The 14,824-nt window shown below is 45.2% G+C and overlaps 1 protein-coding gene and 1 pseudogene across 1 annotated transcript in view; one reads left to right on the top strand and one right to left on the bottom strand.

Annotated features, from left to right (window-relative positions):
- The window catches only part of LOC137401624 (uncharacterized), a 128,453-nt gene that overhangs the window by 47,532 nt on the left and 66,097 nt on the right, over window positions 1–14,824 (top strand). The gene's annotated exons all lie outside the window — the stretch shown is intronic.
- LOC137401903 (uncharacterized) lies at window positions 11,948–12,922 on the bottom strand (annotated as a pseudogene).

Raw genomic sequence — 14,824 nt, forward strand, 5'->3', positions numbered from 1 at the left:
ACTGTGAGGACAGGGAACAAACGTCTAGGTTGGCAATCTTGCTGCGTCGGTATGCCACCGTATTTAGTACGGGTGATGACGATGTGGGAAGGACCTCGGAGGTGGAACATTCTATTCCACTCAAGGAGGTTACTCGGCCAATCCGACAACTCCTTCACAGACTCGAACCAGAGAAGAAAGCAGAGGCCGAGCGGCAGGTCCAGGACCTGCTTAAACGAGAGCACATCGAGCCTGCCGTAGGAGCTTGGAGCTCCCCCGTAGTGTTGGTCTGAAAGAAGGATGGAAAATAGCGCTTCTTTATTGATTACCGGCGTCTCAACGCCGTCACGGAGCAGGATGCCTACCCGCTACCCAGGATTGAAAACAGTCTAGATGCCCTGTCTGGCAGTCGCTATTTTAGCCCGCTCAATCTGGTGAGCGGGTACTGGCAGGTGCCCCTGGATGCAGAGGCGCAGGAGAAATCAGCCTTCTCGACACGGTCTGGGCTATGGAAGATGTTGCCTTTCGGATTGACGTCCACCTCTGTCACCTTCCAAAGACTCATGGAACGCGTCCTACATGGCCTCCACTGGAGAACACTGCTGCTATATTTGAATGATATTGTCATCATCGCCCCGGATTTCGATACGCATCTACATCGGCTGGAGGTCTTTCAGAGACTCCGCAAGGCTGGACTAAAGCTGAAGGTCTCCAAGTGCGAGCTATTACAACCCCAGGTTTGCTACCTGGGACACATAGTAAGCCAGGATGGAGTCTCTACAGACCCAGACAAAGTGGAGGCAGTAGCAAAGTGGCCGAGTCCGCAAGGATTAAGGGAACTCCAAGGATTCCTCAGGACGATCGGTTATTACCGACAATACATCCCGGAGTTCGCTACTATAGCATGCCCCTTGCACCGACTGACTGCAAAGGGAAAGCCATGGATATGGACGGAGGGAGAGCAGGCCGCCTTCGACGTGCTGAAGGAAAGCATCAGCACCGCCCCGATATTGGGCTATCCGGATCCTCGGAGGCAGTACATCCTGGACATGGACGCCAGTGGATGTGGAGTAGAAGACCGTGCTGTCCCAGATGCAGGAGGGCTGCGAGAGGGTCATTGCTTACTACAGCAAGACCCTTACCCCCTTGAAACGCAATTACTGCATCACTCGACGAGAGCTACTTGCAGTAGTGAAGGTGGTCAAACACTTCCGGCCGTATCTGTATGGCCAGGAGTTCCTCCTGCAGACGCAACACATGTCACTTCGGTGGCTATGCCAGAGAAAGGAACCCTCAAACCAAGTAGCCCGGTGGCTTGAGATCTTGGCGGAGTTCCGCTACATCTTGGAGCACCGGTCAGGGACTGGCCACGGGAATGCGGATAGATTCAGCAGGCAAACTTGCGAGGACTGCCGGCAATGTGTAAGCATTGAACAGAGGGATGGGGCCTCTCAGGGAAAGAGCTGGCAAAAGAACAAGAGCTGTTAGCCACGTGGGTACCGACCAGTTGCCTAGATGAGACTCCCACACTCGATGGAGCGGGATCGACCCTGGGCAATGTTGCATATCCCAGGGGCCGGCCTGCAACCCACACGGGACTCCCGCCCCAACAGTGGCAGGATTAAACCTGGGTGCTGGGGGTTCCCCCGAGGGGCTATCAGCCCTGTTAGGAGTGACAGGACCAAAGGGCAAACTAGCAAGGACACAAACTACAAGTCAGGGACCAGTGGCCATTATGCACTGTGCCATCGCCACAGGAAAAGAGGTGCCAGCAGAACACCTGGGGGTCAAGAGCAGAGAGCTGGACATCCTGCATCACATGTGGGGCTCTCTGCGCATACAACCGGATGACGTGCTGGAAGCACGCAAGGCTCCGAAGGGCCGCGCTAGATAGTGCGCCATTTGCCCTCGGCCATGCCGGAAACCACGGTGTGGCAAACGCATGCCCTGTCTCACTCTGGGGTGGAAAGGATGATAGGACGCCTCTAACTGATGTGCTACTGGCCTGGGCTGACGTCCACAGTCAGATGGCTCGTCAAGAGTTGCGAGGTGTGCCAGGCCGCAAAGCATGGAGGGACAAGGGCGGCCGGAGGAAAAATGAGGCTCTATGCAGGACGACCCTGGCAGAATGTGGCCATGGATCTGGTGGAGCCAATTCCTGTCACGCCAAGGGGGAACAGGTGGGTGCTGGTTCTCACTGACCACTTCACTCGGTGGCAGGACGCCTTGGCACTACCTGACGCTAAGGCCCTGGTGATTACCAACGCACTGGATGAGCGGGTTTTTTGCTACCTGGGATTGCCCGAGCAGATCCACACGGACCAGGGCGCACAGTTTGAGAGCCAACTGATGGCCGATCTGTGCCAACTCTGGAACATAGGAAAAACCCACACGACTCCGTATCACCCACAGGCAAATGGAATCATGGAGCGGAATAACCGGTGACTTGAGGATTCCTTGAAGGCGCTGCTTTTGGCTGGGGGACATGTCGAGTGGGAACTACTTCTTCCCCAGCTGATGAGAGCATACAGAGGCATCCCCACTCCGCGACTGGAGAAACGGCCAACATGCTAATGTTGGGACGAGAGCTGAGGTTGCCAGATCAGCTGGAAAATCACCCCTCACCGACCGAGTTCTTTCCTGCCCACGAGCATGCTCTTAAGGTGCAGCGGAGACTGCAGACAGTGCACGAGGGGCTCTGGTGAAGCCAGATGGAGGTGCGACAAGAAGATAAGGAAGAACCACCGCTGTACACCCCAGGCGACTGAGTATGACTCACGAACAAATGCCGGAAATGAGGAGAAAATCCCAAGCTACAGGCAAAGTTCATGGGACCATACCAGGTCTTGAAGGCCTTGGAAACCACACATATCTGGTGGAATGGCAGGGAAAGTCTTCCATCCAGAGCGAAGGAAGGCTGAAACTTCATCAAGCTTGCCCGGAAAGGTTTGGGCAGGCCCCAGCCACTCTGGAGCCAAGGAGAGGCTCCAACATGAAGGGCTCTCGACCCAGCAGGCAGGAGAGAAAGCAGGAGGAGGGCAGGATAGATCCGGTACCAATAACGCCACACCCCAGCTGGGAAAAGTTGCTAATAGAAGCTGCAAAAAATTGAGGGCAGGAGATAAATCCCGGGAAAAATCCGGCCGAACCGGAGAAAGAAGGAAGTCCAGGACGCCCTCCAAGTTCCGAGGAAATCAATCCGGCCACATGGAATAAAGTTCCGGAAGAACCGGAATTGAACCCGGTAGAGACCGAAGAGACCGCAACACCAGATCCCATCAGCCCCGCAATCCAATCAACTCTGGTCCGGCACAATCCGATACCAGCCCAGACTACTAGGAGGCCAGAAAGATACGGAGATGGTGTATGCTCCTCTATGGAATTAACGGAAAACGGTCCGGAGGTCCCACAGGAAGGAAGCAAAATGGTTCTCACGGATGCAACCAAGGATTTCTAATTAAAGCACTCGTTTTCTTTGGATGACATCAGGGCGCTAAAAAAGATGGAGAGCGAAGGCAACACATCTCTACAGGACTTACTGACTTCGGTGACAATTAGTTTGAAAGAAACTGGAAAAGGAGTGGGCAGGCCAACACCGGCAAACGTGGTGACCTACAAAAGGAGTAACACAGAGAGGGACATGGCACGATGGCCGGATTGTGCTGTGTTGGAGATTACTGAGGAGGGAGCAGAGGCACTGTTGGATGTCACTCTGACAGAGGGCAGCGTAGAGGAGCTACTAAAAGAAGTCATGCCAGAACCAGTTGAAGAAGAGTGCCGGGTGGCTGCTGTACGCACGAAGAGAAGACGGGTCAGTCCCCCTTCACTGGAGTTGTCTTCTTCTCTGCCGGCTGTTGCCATAAGGGAAATTACACCCGTGAGGAAGCCGGAGCCAGAGAGAGTCAGACCACGGAAGAAAACCATCGTATAAACCATTTAGTACTTGTCTTCCCGGACTGTAACACGAGCAGAAGAACAGGTGAACGATGGGAGCTGCCGGATCTGCCGGTTTACAACCAGCACGCGCTGCAACACTATGCCATGTTTGTGTGCCCCTGTTGTGCACACAAACTGTTTGCAGCACGAGTCGAGGGAAAAGATGTTGCTACACAATGCGACTAACCAGCAAGGAGTAGTGGAGCCAGTGGTATATCTGGTGGGCCAGGACTCCTGTGAGCAGTTCTGCCTGGAGAACATGAGGGGCTCCCTGACGACGGCTTCCTGCACACCCACGACCAGAGGAAAGAAACGTCGCAGCCCTCGAAGAGGGGCACAACGGGCTAGGACACCACTGTACCCCCCCCCCCAGCCTGGGTCCGCCTGGTTTTGACCAAGAGGAGCAGGACGACTGTGGAGCCCGCCGGGTCATGCACCCTGGCCGAAGTAATAGGGCGGACTCCGGCCAACCAGACCCTCCTACAGACGCAGCAGAGCCCAGTTGCTAACACAGGACGCCCAGGAGTAGACGAGAGCTACCGAGACCATGCAAGCGGTCTTACGGGAGGGACACCTGGAGGGCCGGAAACGCCAGCTACTATTGGAGGAAATAGAGCGCTGCCGTTATAGAGTCCGCCAGCATGAGGCTTTGGCCCAGCTAGTCTTCCTGCAGAATGTGAATTGGAGACCGTAGTTGCCAATGGAGGGAGTGTGTGGTGAATGGCATCCCGTTACATTTAGCCAAACCAAGCCGATGTACAGCCAAGCCAAGCCATAGCCAAGCCAGAGCCGTACCGACTCAGTACTGAACCGAGCTGGACCGAACCGAGCCGGACCGAGGTGGGTCTAACCAAGCAGAACAAGGGCGGAGTTTAGCAGCTATATAAGCCCGAACATTTGCAGTAGAGAGCAGAACTGTTCTGAGCCGGCTCATTGCCTGTTACTTGATTCTTTCTTGTACACCTTGATGAACTAAGCAGAAATATATTTATTGTACTCATGCACGAGTCTTGTACTAGGGGAGGAAAGTGAAGGTCGCACAAAACCTTTACAATATAACAGCTGTTTTCAAATGACATCATTTGGAGTTAAAACCATTGATGAGCCTGGATTTAACCCAAATTTCAAGGTTCAGGGTCAAGTCTATCATTTGATTGAATCCTTGCTTCTGATATGGGGTGAGCAACCACAGTTCCTGCAAATCTTTTTCATAGGTGAACAGCAGGCAGAAGCAGAATGTCGGCGTGGTATTGTTCAAGGAGTGCGATTAAATGTAATTCGCGAGCTGCAGGATGTTCTACACGAGCAAAATAAATGTGCGTGATTTCAAAACTGCTCGGGAGAGGCTGCCTAAAAACACGGATGACTTGCGAATTGTGATTCAGGCTGACAAACACCCTGTTGGAAAGCATGGAAGGAGATTCAATGCTCTTGTCATAGATGAAGTTGTCATTCAAATAGTTGGACAGCAGTTTGAAAGGCGGGATATTGTTCTGCAGTTACGTAGCAATGAACTGCAGAGAATATCTGAAATATGGTGATTTTACCTTCGTTTTTTACTGGTTACCTACGCCAAATGCATGAGCGTACACAGGATGCCATGACATATTCGTCCAGACCAGACCTCTTTGTCACATTTACCGGCAACATCAAATGGGATGAGATTTCCAATGAATTGCTGCCTAGTCAGCAAAGCTATGACAGACACAATGTGGTTGCAAGAGTGTTTCACCTAAAATTAAAGCAACTAATGGATTACATCACCACCGGTGCAATATTTGGCGCTGTGCAATGCCATATGTACACCATTGAATGACAGAAACGTGGACTCCCTCATGCACACATTCTAATTTGGTTACGCGATCGCATCAGGCCAGAACGAGTTGATTGTGCCATTTCTGTGGAAATACTAAATCGAGTGGAAGACCCTGAGCTATTTGAAATTGTCACCAAGCACATGGTACATGGTCTATGTGGCCAGCTAAACCCTGGTTCACCCTGCATGAAAGACGGCACATGTACTAAGAAGTACTCTAAGGCTCTCATTAAAGACACAGTTACTGGCATAGATGGGTATCTATTGTATCATTGTCCTTCCATTGATGATGGAGGTTTCACCAAACAACACACATTGCGAGCTGCTGGAGAGGCCTACGACATCACTTTGGACAAGAGATGGATAGCGCCTTACTGCCCTTTGCTGTCTAAAGCATTCAATGCACACATCAATGTTGATTTTTTCAACTCGGTGAAGTCTATCAAATACATTTGCAAATATATCAATAAGGGTAGTGATCAAGCAGTGTTCGGTTTGGAAAGAGATGGAGCACAGGTTGATGAAGTAGCTTGCTATGAGAGTGGAAGATACATCAGTGCAAATGAAGCAATGTGGCGCATCTTGAGTCTCCCTATTCATGCACGACACCCGACTATCCAGCATCTGAGTGTCCATCTTGAGAATGGCCAGAGAGTGTATTTCACTGAAGCAAATCTTCAGCCACAACTTCAAGAACCATGTGGCACTACCCTTACAGCCTTTTTCAAGCTTTGTACACTTGATGATTTGGCCAGGACACTTCTCTACTGCCAATTGCCAGCCAATTACACCTTTGACGCATCCACGAAATGCTGGAAGTGATGAGTTCAAGGAGCTGCATTGCCTGATCGTCCTGGCATATATCAAACTGATGCCCTAGCACGGGTATACACTGTTCACCCCAACAATCGTGAATGTTTCTTTCTTCGAATCATGCTGCATCACGTGGTTGGCCCAGTGTCCTTTCAGCATTTAAGAACTGTTGAAGGTCATGTCTGTGCCACTTTCCGTGAAGCATGCAAGCGTTTGGGGCTATTGGAAGATGATGCACAGTAGAGGGAGGCCTTGGACGAAGCTACAACTGTACGGTCACCTGCCCAACTGCGCAAGTTGTTTGCTATTATGTTGAACACCTGTCATCTTTCTGACCCTCTTCGTCTGTGGCAAGAGTTTAAGGAACATTTGGCTGAAGATATTCTGTTTCATGAGCAACAACTGCTTGAGGATCAACAACTGCAGTTCACAGATAGAATGTTCAATATTGCTCTTATATTTATCGAGGACCAAGTGCTTGAGGTCACAAACAACAACCTCTCAGTTTATGGACTTCCCAGGCCTGTTAGAGTGGAGCAACCTGTTGTTTCCAGAAAAATATTACGCAAAGCGGCATATGACCGTGAAGAGCTCCATCACCATGTTGAAACCAGTAAACCGCTGCTGCTGGAAGAGCAAAGAGCTGCATATCACACCGTTTTGGAGAAAATTGAACAAAGCAGTGGCGGTATGGTGTTTCTTCACGCACCAGGTGGGACCGGCAAAACCTTCGTCACTAATCTTATATTGGCAAAAGTATGAGAGTCTGGAAAAATTGCTTTGACTGTAGCTTCATCTGGCATTGCAGCTACCTTACTCCCTGGTGGCCGCACTGCGCATTCAGAACTGAAACTGCCTCTTAATTTGGCAAGAACTGAGAATCCTGCGTGCAATGTCAAAAAGAACAGCGGCACTACCCAACTTTTGAAACGATGCATTCTTATTGTGCGAGATGAGGATGAGTGCACAATGTCGCACAAGCTCGCATTTAAAGCTCTAAACCTTACACTAAAGGACTTGCATGGAAATAATAGACTTTTTGGTGGGGTAACTCTTAATTTCTGGAAATTTTCTCTAAAAATTGCCTGTCATACAAAGAGGCACAACCGCTGATGAGATAAATGCATGTATCAAATCAACATTTTTGTGGCCGTCTGTTGTGCAGCTGCATTTGACACAAAACATGCGTGCCGCTATTCTTGGCGACGAAACAAGCGCACATTTCGCTGATGGACTGTTGCGTATTGGTGAAGGGCGTTTGCCAGTCAGTGCTGAAGATGGTTTGGTGTCACTTGATGGCGACAGCACTTTTGTAGATTCAACTGAGGAACTTAAGGAGAAAGTTTACCCTAATCTGCGACAGAAGTTCCAAGATATTGATTGGTTATCTGAGCGAGCTATTCTTTGCCCCCGCAATGATGCAGCTGCTTCCATAAACTCCCAGCTTTTAGCCCAGCTACCTGGCAATTCAAAAACCTTCACTACTGTTGATACGTTTTTGACTGATGATGCTGCTGTAGAATATCCTGTGGAATTCTTAAACTCACTGGAGTTGCCCGGACTTCCTGCTCATAAATTGCAGCTAAAGATAGGAACACCAATCATGCTTCTTCGCAACCTCAATCTTCCAAAGTTGTGTAATGGCACTCGGCTAATTGTTACGCAAATGTTTTCGCACGTAATTCAGGCCAAAATAATTTCAGCATCTGGTATAAGAGAACATGTTTTTATTCCAAGGATCCCAATTATTCCAACGGATCTACCATTTGAATTTAAAAGGATTCAGTTTCTCATCAGAGTCTTCTTTGCTATGACCATCATCAAGTCGCAAGGTCAGTCCCTCAAAGTAGCAGGTGTCGACTTACTGTCCCCCTGCTTTAGTCATGACCAGCTGTACATTGCCTGCTCAAGAGTAGACACAAGCCAAAAACTGTTTGTTCATACACCCGACAGAAAAACAAAAATTTTTGTCTATTTCCAAGTGTTGTGTTGATTAAAATTGTGTTATTGTTATGTCATGCTTGCGTTAAATTAACATTATGCTATTATTGTGTCATGCTATGTTCTTCATGTACTGCTATACCTACATATTATCCACATGCAGCATTTTCTAGCATATTTTTCAGTATATATATATATATTTTCATGCAATTGTTTTCCTTATTGTGTCTCAGAAAAAGGCTATCATGTTGGCGTTGTTTTATTATTGTAAGGTGCTAATGCTGAATCTGCCTTGACATCATACTGTCTGTGCTGTTATACATGTAAATTTTACTGATAATAAATTTTATTAACACAACCACATGACTGCAGCACTGTTTGTATATACCATGCAAAACACAGGCTATAGACAAAGAACTGGTGAGCCATGATTAATGTTAGAAGTCTCCATTCGATGTAGAACTGTAGAAGCCATGTATAGTGCATGTAGATGTCTCCATTCAATAAATGCTGGCGATAGCTCAGTGGTACAATAGCAAAATATTTTGTAGAATTTTTTAAAACATGCACAATTTTTCAATACTGCCAGTTTGAACAACTTCAGCTTGCCTAGCAATGTCAATTTCATTATCAGTTCTCTAGACAAGATTAGGACAGCTCCCATTTTAGTGGTTTGAGAATGATGCATTGCAGACTAGCTGTAAAACACATTGCAGATTTCCATTGTTCTCCCTAAAATGATTGACATGTATGACTGCGTATGTGTAGGGGTAACGGGGGCACTTTGGGCCTTTTTTGACATTTGTTGCTGCCGAGTCAGCCGTAGATCTTGGATAGCTACCATATTTTACACTGTGGGAAATTGATGTGTTTGCTACATTCTATCAATGTTTAGTTGGTTTAGTTGCTCAATTTTTTTGTAAAAGTGTACCCTAAAACACTTATATTTCGCTAGTATTTAGTTTCGTGAGTAGCATACAGAGTAAAATTTCGCTGGAACTTAATTTCGCAGCTCTGATGAGTGCGATAATATAGTGATGTGAAAATAAATGCAGTGGAACAAACATTAGATTACTCAGGCCCAGTTCGCTGGTACGAAATATTTTTCAATTTGGGACTACCGTAGTGTTTGGACTATAAACCGCACCTCTATATAAGCTACATGTGCTTTATTTTCCAAAAACGATAATAAAACAATTCATAAGCCGCACCTTACTATAGGCCGCAGAACTAAGGACTGTGCTTTTTAACGCCATTTAAAACGGAACAGTGCAGAACGGCACAGTTTCGTATTATCCGACGCTTTTCAACTTAGTGCCTAACGGGACAGTACCGTGAGGCATTGTTTCGTATTTTCTTTCACAGCTAAAAGTGCACTAATTGGAGATTCCCGTTAGTGCGCCCTAGCGGTGAAAGAAAAAGTCACAGAATAAACCACAGTGATTAGCCGCACCCTTGTAGGCCTACCTATAAGCCGCATAGCTCAAATCATCAGAAAAAAGTAGCTGCTAATTGTCCGAAAAGTACGGTAGTTTGTATTTGTGAACCGCAGGTAGAAATGTGTAGGCTAGATCAATAATGTAATTTGATCGCTCGCTGCCATTTGTTTCCTTGACCATCAATGACGTCAAAGCCGCAGTGACTGATTGGTACCAATATTATAATTCAAGTATTTATAGCACGCGGTGCCGCGGTGGCCATGGCACCGAGTTGTTATTGCTTTTGGTTGGTAATAAAATTCATCACCACAATAATTATTATTCAATTTTATGACTTTTCCTACCAGACTGTCATCCTCATCAGTTACAAATTCAATGACTAAACTAATATCATCATCTTCTTCATTTGTCTAGGCTTTTCCAAAAAAAATTTATTATCTTAATTTGTTTTGCCAAGCTGCTCAGTCGGTGTATTAGCTATAATGAGTTTAGCAAAACTTGCTCAATGAGCCAACCACACACGAAAATTTCCTGCATTTCTAATATGACGATTTTATTGTGAATATCAATGAAGAAAGCCATTTATTTTCGCGTTTTCGCTCGTTCGTTATGATAGTTTAGTTTCGCTCATGAAATTTTCGCGAGATGCTGTTGCCGCGAAAATGCGAAAGTTAGATGCCGCGAATACATAAGTGTCCTAGGGTATATCAAAAAGCTGTATGTGAGTGGCCCAAAGTGCCCCGGGGCTGGGGCAGTTTGGACCGGGGGTCGGGGCAGTTTGGCCACATTGTAATCTTTGATGCTTTTCACATGATTTTATTTAAACTGAAATGAAAACCACAACTTAAAATTTAACAGCAATAAAATCTATATTATGTAAGATGCAATGCATATTAATTAGGGCTATTAGATCCTGTTGACCGCTATCTCGTATACAAAAATAATGTTTTAAAATACTCCGATAGATCAAACGGAAAACTCAGTTTTTCCACAGTTCTTTTTGTTCCACTAGTGACGGCAGGAGAAAGCAATAGTAATACAATGTCTTTGATGTCTACAATAGCTTGATCTTTAGTGTCAGGCTTTATAAACTGATCGCCCCATACATGAACAAAAAAATCCACTTCGACATCATTTGCCGATTTAGCTGTGACCATTGCAACAAAGTTTTTCTTTGATCTGGCTCCATGCACAGCCACCAGTACATAATTAAAGATATTTATGGCGCTACTGGTGATGGCACTGGAATCTGGCATTACTTCAGCAAAATAATCCGGCTCTTCAGTATCACTTTCTAATTGCTTAGCCAGTTCAGCTTCTGCATTGTCATCTTCACTTGAGCTGTCCTCTTCACGGATTGCCCTCTTCGCAATCTGAAACAAAACAGTGTCCAGCTATATAATGATGAAAAATAGTAACAGTAGAGATATTATGTATGTTATTTTATGTTTCAACCACTTATTTGAACTAAAATTCTCACCTTTCTGCTTTTCGTTTTCTTTTTAGCTCGTTCTTTAGCTTCGAGAGTTAGGCGCTGCTTCACTGGAGTATTGGTTAGAATAGATGTTGACTTTCTTTTGTAACATCCAGGATTTTTTCGTAGCCCAGCTTTAGGATGGGGTCGGATATCCTCTGGAGTGATGATTTCTGGCACCACTTTCCTCAAATTATTAGGTGTAGATGAAGTTGCAGATGAACCTTCTGAAGCAAAATTTGAGACAACAGGTTGATCATTTGGTAGCTCAGGTGGACCTGTTGATCCAGAAGTTGAGAGAACAGGTTGATCAGTTGGTTGCGGCATCAGAGCAGGGGCAGGTCGGTCCGTGACATAAGAGCCAAGGAATTCATAATCGGAAAAGGCATTTCTGTCAAAGGGAGAGATTCCTGGCCTTCTGAATCCAGACGTAATATTCCCTGTTGTGAATGCTTTGGGAAATGCCACACCTAACAGCTGAGCCATATGGTAAATATTCAAAGTATTTCCAGGATGTTCCAGACGCCAAACATTGCAGGCATCATTATATTATCGCTTCAGCGGCCCATAAACGGAAATATCTAAAGGTTGTAGCTTATGCGAGCAGTGAGGTGGAAAAGTGAGTAATACCACACCATTTTATTTTGCCAGATCCAAAGCGGGTATGGACATATGACTCTCATGGTTGTCCATGAGTAGAAGGACAGGTTTTTCGATCATGGCATGCGAATTTTCAATAAAGTGCTTCAGCCACAGAACAAATAATTCAGCACTTGTCCAACCCGAAGGATTTGTTGCACCGAGTGTACCAGGAGGTGCGCCGGCTATCATATATGGTTTGTATTTAACCCTAAGGAAAATCATCATTGGTGGGATAAAGCCGCCTCCTGCATTGACTGCTGCAATCATTGTTGTTAACATGCCACGCTCTGCAGACGTAATTTGCCCTACTTGTCTGGATTTTTTTTCAGCAATTACTTTAGGTGGTTTGTGAACTGTTGTCAGCGCCATCTCGTCCATGTTCCATATGTTTTTCGCTTGAAATCCATATCTTCTTTGAACTTCTTCTAAATTGTCAAAGAAATCGTTGACATTCTTTTTGTTGAAACTTGTGCTACGACTTAGGCTAGTCGCTTCCGGCTTACGAATTGTAAGTTCAGTATGTCGTTTCATAAATCCGAGTATCCAGTCTTCTCCTGCACATTGGTTTTCATTCCAAACAGCCGGATATTTGCAGCCCAGTTTTTTGGCATACTGCCATGCCAATTCTCGGCATTGTTTTTTGGTCAAACCATTGTGGTGTTTACCAGCTGTAATAAGGTAGTCCTTAAGCATGTTTTCTTGAGTGTTACTGAATACCTTCCATGCTGAAGTTGTTTGATGATAGTTCACTACCTCTGTTTCACCACAAGACTGACTTTCTTTCACATATCTGGCTAAAGAGGTGCTTGGTATGGAGAGAGCTATAGACACTTGTCGAACTGACTGTCTTTCTTCTATTACCATTTGTACAGCTGTACGCATTACATCAGAGGGGGTAGTATCAGGACACTTTTTTTGGTAATTTCGAACCATCTTTGTAGTATACTAAAACAACATTATCAACAATAAATTCATTATCAAAAGATAGTGATGATACACAGTAAAATAAACTAACACAAAAGTACATTTCCAAATATAATTGACCTGGGGCACTTTGGGCCATGGTTCAAAGTGCCCCAGATCATGCGGCCCAAAGTGCCCCATGCTATGTTGCTAATAAAAATGTTGCACAGCTCAATTTGTATGAAAGTTATATATTAGATAAAGCAAATGAACAAGCAAAAGATACATCAAAATAATGACATAGTTCAACACAATCTGTATCCACATTAAATTGGGGTATGTGATTCAAATAGTTCAGATGCAATACTTAAGTTTTTTATACAAAAATCAGTTAAAACTAACCTGTGTTAGCCCACCTTGCTTTAGCTGATAGAAACCAATAAGGCTGATCTATGACATCACTTCCTCTCATATTATCAAAAGATGATAACTCCAACAAATACAAAAATGCTCAAAATATAGGTGGCCCAAAGTGCCCCTACGACCAAAGTGCCCCCGTTACCCCTATGCAGTCTGATCAGCCCAACAATTTCAGTAGACTGCATATTTGGAGTTGTTTTACAGCATAAAAGACAACTCTCAATAAACCCCTTGCTGTACGTGAATCTGTTCCCGGTGACGGGTAATGCAGCTAGTATATATATATTTTTCAAAGTATGTGGTTGTGTGTGTATGTGTGTGTGTCCTTCCAGTTATAGCTATTAAAGTCTTGGAATAAAGAATCTGTACCAAAGAAAATTTGGACCCAATGAATTTGGATCAAATGAAAGGTCTCTGAGAATCATTTAAGTTTTGGGGCAACTTTATTCTCTCTGTTAGACTCACACATGCGGACTCTATGGCCAAGAAGGTAGCACCCAAAAAAATGGCACAGACTTCAATTGACTAAGGGACAGGCTTTGTGTGTCTAGGTCTAGGCTAATCGGTCCCTCCCTTCAGTCGCTGAAAAAACATATGTATTGTGTCAATTATGTAGCAGCTACCTACATGTGTATGGAAAGAGGCAACAACACAACTTGCCAATGCACCATTTCCTTTTTGACATGGGTGGATACTGGGTAAGAAAAACGATGAGTATGCAGTAAAGTTTGATACCAGAATCATCGCCCCACCTGATATTCTACAAGCAGTTCTATGGGAGTGTCAAGAATCCAGCTGCCAAGAGAACTGATGCGCCAGTATCATGGCAAAGCTGCCTTACACAGAGCGTTGCATATGCGTGCACTAAAAAAACTGAAGCATGAGTAGCAGAGGATGCCAATGTTGAACACAATGGCTAAAAACTCAACATATTGAACAAATAGTTAGGATATGCGATATTTTGAAACATCCCAGCTCCTTTTGTAAGACTGTTGATATTAGCTACTAATAATACTACTATCAATAATGCTAATAATAATAATTTCGACTTGGCATTCTAAATTACTGCAAAATAATTATGATAAAAATTTCTACTATAACATTTTTATCAAAGTTTTTATAGAAGTGGGAATGGCCGCTGCAGCAATTCTTCAGTTTTGAATTATCCATACCAAAATTAGTCTAAATCACTGCAAGAATTGCCACCGAAAGAGGGTGCCAACAGAACATCATTTCTAGAGCTCTTTTGCTTGCTCGGCCCAAAGCCTATTATGGATGCAATCAGTTTTGCATGCTTGATAAAAAATTTCCATTGAGCGTTATGCCGAAAATTTGTGTAAATCCATCAGGATCTTGCTAGCTGCAAATTGATACTTTTGTATTAATGCAAAGCCAGATCCACTCCATTGTGCGGTGTATGTTATCAGTAGTGTAGGATCTAGTGATGTGCTATGCCTTGGA

Source organism: Watersipora subatra, chromosome 8, assembly GCF_963576615.1.
Source record: "Watersipora subatra chromosome 8, tzWatSuba1.1, whole genome shotgun sequence".
NCBI classification, from domain to species: Eukaryota; Metazoa; Bryozoa; class Gymnolaemata; order Cheilostomatida; family Watersiporidae; genus Watersipora; species Watersipora subatra.